This window comes from Mastomys coucha, unplaced genomic scaffold, assembly GCF_008632895.1.
Source record: "Mastomys coucha isolate ucsf_1 unplaced genomic scaffold, UCSF_Mcou_1 pScaffold12, whole genome shotgun sequence".
In the NCBI taxonomy this organism is placed as follows: Eukaryota; Metazoa; Chordata; class Mammalia; order Rodentia; family Muridae; genus Mastomys; species Mastomys coucha.
The window spans coordinates 11,980,535-11,987,181 of record NW_022196894.1 but is presented as its reverse complement, the minus strand read 5'-3'; the positions used below and the strand labels follow the sequence as shown (position 1 = coordinate 11,987,181).

Sequence of the window (6,647 nt, the reverse complement as noted above, 5' to 3'; positions counted from 1 at the left end):
GATTGATGAAGGAGGGCCCAGCTCATTGTGGGTAATTCCATGCCTGGGCATCTATAACCAAGATGGATTCTATAACCAAGTGGATGGAGCAAGTCATGGGGATCCTCTCTATGGCCCCTGCATTAGCTCTTGCCTCCAGATTCTGACCCTGTTTGAGTTTCCTTCATTGATAAACTGCAATGTGAAAGCGTAAGCCAAAAAGAAACTTTCTTCTATAAGTTGCTTTTCATCATGGTGTGTCATCACAGCAATACTAATACTCTAAGACAATGATCTAGCACTTTAGCTGCAACAATTCCTCTAGAGTGACTTTGATTTTTCACCTGTTGGTTATTTATACCATTGTACATCCCTTTTCTGGAAGAAGTGTTTACTTGTAACACATATGTTTGATTTGTGTTAATGGAAGGCAACAGGGAATAGCAAGATGATCCATTTGACTATGAATAGTTGAGGAGAAAAAAAACCCACACTCAATTGAAAGGGAGATTTTCCATGTTTATTTACATTAGCTGAGTTTTCATGGGCTGAGCCTTGGATTTGTTGAATGTCTAGTAACATTCCATGTTAAACTGGTTGGTGAATTTTACCAGTAAATTTTATCAATGATGAGAAACTGTGTCTGCAGTATTCATGTAGCCCTCTGGGCCTCTTTCTTCAGGGACAAAAATCTATGATTCATTTTTCCAAGGAATTTTGATAGAGAGAAAGATTAATGGAAGTTTTTTTGCTGGAGAAGCTATGGGATGGTTTGGTGGAAGCAAAATTCTGGTCCAGCAGGGAAGGAGGCTACTTCCTCTGGATTCCATTGTGCACTGCAGCATTGGCAGGTTGACAAGCAGGTACTGTAGCTGCCAAAGGATTAAATTAGATATCATGTAGTATACCTCCAAAGGCACTTACTCAGTAGCAATTCAGCACACTCTGGCTCTTAGGATTCTGCTCTGAGTACTTGGAGCAGGGCTTTGGTATCCATGTGTTGTCCCCACAGAAAGCTTGTGTCTTAACATTGCTTAGAACATCAAGTGAACATCTCATAATTACTTTCATGAGTGTCTGCATAGGTAGAGGCAAATAAAGTACAGGGGTTCTTCATTAGTTATCTGTAACTTAATGAATTGCCAACTGAATGGCCTAGCACAATAGGAATTCATTTTCTTAGCTATATAGTCTCCAGGAGGCTAAAAGCTGTATCCATCAGGGGATTCAGAAGTTTCTGGTAGCTGCTGACATAACTAGGCTTCTGGCTGAATCATTGCAACCCTTAGCCATGTGGCTTTCTTTGTATGTCCATTCTATAAGAACATCTAAAATTACATTTATGGCCACTAACAAGGTAGAATATTGATGCAAAAATACTCAAGAAAATTCTCACAAACCAAATCCAAGAACATATCAAAACGGTCACCACCATGATCAAGTAGGCTTCATATCAGCGATGTAGAGATAGTTCAACATATGAAAAATCCATCAATGGAATCCATTATATAAACAAACTCAAAGAAAAAAACCTCATGGTAATCTCTTTGGATGCTTGAGAAAGAATTTGGCAAAATTCAACACTCCTTCATGGTAAACATTTTAGAAAGATCAGGAATTCAAGACCCATACCTAAACATAGCAAAGTGAACCCTTATTTGGAAATAGAGAGTTTGCATGTGTGATTAGATATATGAAGCCATTCTAGGTCAGGGTGACCCTATATTCAAAAATTGGCATCTTTATAAAAGAAAGAGGTAGGGACTACAGAGGTGGCTCAGCAGGGTATGTGCTTGTCCTGTAGAAAACCTGAGTTTGGTCCCCAGCACTCACATGAAGATGTTCATAGCTGCCTATAACTCCAGTTCCAGGTGATCCAATGCCTCTTCTAAGTTACACAAACACACATACACATAACTACAAGTAAAAGATAAATCAGGCTGAAAGAGAACAATGAAATAGTAAGGATTAAACAGGGTGGAGGATAGTAGTGCAGGGCACAGGAGGGAGTATGGGGAGAGATAAACAACACTAAAGATCTTTGAAAAAATGCCCTGTGGAAGACAGCTAATATAAAAGCTTTTAAACATGCTTACATATACATGTAAAAAAGGATATTAAATGGAATCACCTTATAGTAGGTGAGAATAGTTCTCACAGACACTATGTGCTATGAAATAAAATGACCAGTGCTGGGTGTGAGTTACTGTTTCTTTTTTTTTTTTCTTCTTCTTCCTCTTTTATTGATTTAAGTTTTATTGCATTATGATGAGAAAATATATATGATTTCAATTTATCTGTTAGAGTTCCTGGGAGTGGAGCTTCCTCTGGGTGTTGTGGGACTGGTTTTAGAGTTTGCACCCAAGGTCTGCTCAGGGCACTGACCCAGACAGACCAGAAGGAACCAGTGCCACTGGGCTGGTGGAGTTCCTGTGTTCTTGGGTTCCACTGGTCCCAGTTACTCCCAGTGTTGGGACAGATGTTGTGTCCTCCTCACCTCTGATCCTGGGCGTGTTTGAGAGCCTGGGAGTGGAGCTTCCTCTGGGTGTTGTGGGACTGGCTGTGGAGTTTGCGCCCAAGGTCTGCTCAGGGCACTGGCCCAGACAGATCAGAAGCAACCCGACAAATTACCTTTTCTTGAGTCAATGAGGTTCCAGACCCTCCTTTCAAACCTTACAAGGTATTGACACTGCTCTGGGTTACTCTCCAGACCTGGACAGTAAAATCTTTTTCCTAAAGTTATTCTATTCATGAGTCATAGAATGTGGAGAATTCAAGCTGTATTGACATGGAAGTTTGATTTCTATTGGATAGCTTTCATAGTGTCAAACGTTTTAGTTATTCTACCAGCTGAGGAAAGTATTCAACTATCTTATGAAGTTGTGAACACTAAACTATTATAATGATTAGCCTGGCAAGACAAGATCACTGGTGCATTATAGCTGTAGATATCAGGAATAACTAACCACTTTCTGACTAAAGGCTCACTCTACAAGCTGGAACTCAAGCTTAATAGTGACCAAAAATCCATGGCTGGTAGGTAGCTCAAAGGGTCTAGGGAGAACCTAAGACTATTATTCTGCTAAACAGATGTATTATGACAATGCCCACTATGTTCTTCAATTAATATCCATAAATAAGTACATCTTTAATCCTTTGCCAGAAAAGCTTCTTTTTGCAATAGATAGCAATTAACTCAGGACCCACAGCTTGTCAACATATAGAGAATAAAGGATTTTAGAGGGCTCAGCTCCAAATGGCTCACATTCCTTCCATAAAAAGCTCAGAGGTCTTAATGAATAGGATGGAGCAGAGTGATTTTAAGAGCCAAAGGTAGTGGATGTATGCAGCAAAACACTGTTTGTTGGACATGACTGGACCACTATACACATGAATTAAAAGTGGTATTTGCACAAGGTCAGGTCAGCCCAAATCCCCTAATATAGAGTGAAGGGACTTGAAGTCTCTAGCTGAGGAGACTTCATGAGGAGTCCATATTCAGGGATTGATGACTGATGGGGAAGAGAAGGTCGGCCTTCTTTAGAGATGCATGTCTGGGGAGGCTCCTAGCATATGGCATATTCCAGTAGACAGTCCTATACTCATGCATGCAGAAACAGCACTAAGTGGACTCAGTGTGTTAACAAGAGAGAATATTGGATTGTCTTTACAATGAGGAAGAGGTAAAACCTGTTCTTCCATCCAGAAAGCTAGGAATTCAAAGTGATCAATAGTCTGTGGTTGGCATTATCTGTTGGGCCACTCCATATCAATCTCCTACAACCAGAAGTGACAGTGGCTAGTAACCAGGAGCTCCCTAAACTCTGACAGCCAGGACCAGAGATAACAAATAATCTAAATGACACATCATCTGTATAGCCAGAGGTTTGCTCAAGCTTCCAGAACTAGGATCAGAGGTAGCTAAAAGCACAAATGATTTCTGTGCTATGTGTATGACGAAGACCAGGTCAGATCCTTCCATAGGCGCTTGAGCTCGTACAGGTAGCCTATTTCCAGAACATATCTTCTTGAAAGAAATGAAATGTATCCTAAGTTGAATTTTGGTATAATTATGCTTCCTTGTATACAGGGGATTATACTATACAAGGAAACTTCCCCCAAATTATACTGTGTTGATAATAAACCATCTGGTATCAGACTCCTTAGAAGTTTTGGTCTGGGCTACCTAAGTCAATTGGAAATGAGTTTTCATTTTCTATTCTCTTTACCATTTGCTTCACTGGCTTCTGTGACCACCTGCATGATCTTTCTAACTCAGTTGAATAGGGAGGCAAGCAGTGAGCAAGAGCACCATAGAACTCCTCCCATTATTCATTTGTCCTTTATAGTATTATCTAATTTGGCAAATTCCTTGAGAGAGTATATTTGTTAGCATCCTCCCAGAAAACAAACCCAATAGAACATATATAGAGAGAGGAAAAAAACATGTATTATAGACATAAGCTCACAATTATAGAAGGTATACACCATAATTGTCTACTTTCTGTTGCTGTGATAAAACACTGACCAAAACCAACATAGGGAGAAAGAGTTTATTGGACTTGCAGGTTATAGTCAATCATTAAGAGAAATGAAGGCAGAAACCTGGAGAAAGACAGACACAGAACCACAGAGGAGAATGCTGCTTTCCTGGGTGGTCAGTGTGCTTCCTTATACAACACAGGACCACCTTCCCAGGGGCAGTACAGTCTACAGTGGGTTGGGGTTATACCCTCTTACATTACTCATTAATGAAGAAAATTCTCCCATAGATGTGCCCAGTGGGGAATCTGATAAATTTCCTGTGTTCCAATTTCTCAGATGGAACACAAGACTTCATACAGGCTAGTAGGATTGCAATTATTAATATATTAATTCTGCCAATCCATGAGCATGGGATATTTCTCCATTTTCTAAGATCTTCTTCTATTTCTTTCTTGAGAGACTTGAAATTATTGTCATATAGGTCTTTCACTTGTTTGCTTAGAGTTACCCTATGATATTTTATATTATTTGTGGCTATTGTGAAGGAAGTTGTTTTCCTAAATTCTTTCTCAGTCTGTCTATAATTTGTATAAAGGAAGGCTACTGATTATTTGAGTTAATTTTATATCTGTCCACTTTGATGAAGTCGTTTATCAGCTGGAGAAGTTCTCTGGTAGAATTTTGGTGTCGCTTATATATACTCTCATATCATCTTCAAATAGTAATACCTTTATTTCTTCTTTGCCAATTTCTATCCCCTTAAATTTTTTTGTCTTATTATTCTAGCTAGAACTTTTAGTACTATATTGAATAGATATGGGGGTGGGGCATCCTTGTCTTGTCCCCAATTTTGGTGGGTTTGCTTCAAGTATCTCTGCATTTAATTTGATGTTGGCTGTTGATTTGCAGTAAATTGCTTTTATTATGTTTAAGTACGGGCCCTGAATTCCTGATCTTTTAACATGAAGGGTTGTTCTATTTTGTCAAATTCTTTTTCTGCATCTAAGGACATATGTGGTTTTGTTTTGTTTGTTTGTTTTTTAGTTTGTTTATGTAGTGGATTACGCTAATGGATTTTTGTATACTGGGTCAACCCTGAATCCCTGGGATGAAGCCTACTTGATCATGGTGAATGATGGTTTTGATGTGTTCTTGGATTCTGTTCATAAGAATTTTATTGATTATTCATAAGTGAGATTGGTCAGAAGCTCCCTTTTTTTGTTGCGTCATTGTGTGGTTTAGGTATCAAGCAATTGTAGCTTCATAAAATGAATTTAGTGATCCTTCCATTTCTGTTTTATGGAATAGTTTAAGGAATATTGGTATCAGATCTTCTTTGAAGGTCTGGTAGAATTCTGCACAAAATCCATCTGGCCCTGGGCTTTTTTTGGTTGGAAGGTTTTTAATGTCTTCTATTTCCTTGTTTGATGTGGGCCTGTTTAGATAGCAGGCAACATTGGTATGTGGTATCTGTACAGAAAACCATCCATTTCATCTAGACTCCCAGTTTTGTTGAGTATAGGCTTTTGTAGTAGGATCTGATGATTTTTTAAATTTCCTCAGTTTCTGTTGTTTTTGTCTCCCTTTTCATTTCTGATTATGTTAATTTGGATACTGCCTCTTGGGCTTTTAGTTAGTTTGGCTAGGAGTTTAATCTATCTTGTTGATTCTCTCAAAGAACCAGCTTTTGGTTTTGTTGATTCTTTGTTTTAATTTGATTGATTTCCTCCTTGAGTTTGACTATTTCCTGCTTTCTACTCCTCTTGGGTGTGTTTACTTGTTTTTGTTCTATAGCTCTCAGGTGTGCTGTTTAGTTGCTAGACGATCTCTCCAGTTTCTTTACCAGGGTGCTTAGTGCTATGAGTTTTCCTCTAAGCACTGCTTTCATTGTGTTCCATACCTTTGGGTATGTTGTTTAACATTTTTATTGAATTCCAGAAAGTCTTTTTTTTTTTTTTATTTCTTCCCTGACCAAGTTATCATTGAGTAGAGTCTTGTTCAGTTTCCAGGTATATGTGGGCTTTCTGTTGTTTTTGTTGTTATTGAAGGCCAGCCTTAGGGCATGGTGATCTGATAGAATGCATAGGATTATTTCAACCTTCTTGTATCAGTTGAGGTTTGTTTTGTGACCAAGTATGTGGTCGATTTTGGAGAAGGTACCATAAGATGTTGAGAAGAAGGTT

General features: G+C 38.7%; 1 long non-coding RNA gene across 2 annotated transcripts in view; it reads right to left on the bottom strand.

Annotated features, from left to right (window-relative positions):
- Positions 1-477: 477 nt before the first annotated feature.
- Positions 478-6,647, bottom strand: part of LOC116085619 — a 20,577-nt gene continuing 14,407 nt past the window's right edge. For both annotated transcript variants that reach the window (XR_004116671.1, XR_004116670.1), the window contains one exon: positions 478-851. This is a non-coding gene — a long non-coding RNA (uncharacterized LOC116085619). The remainder of the gene's footprint in view (positions 852-6,647) is intronic.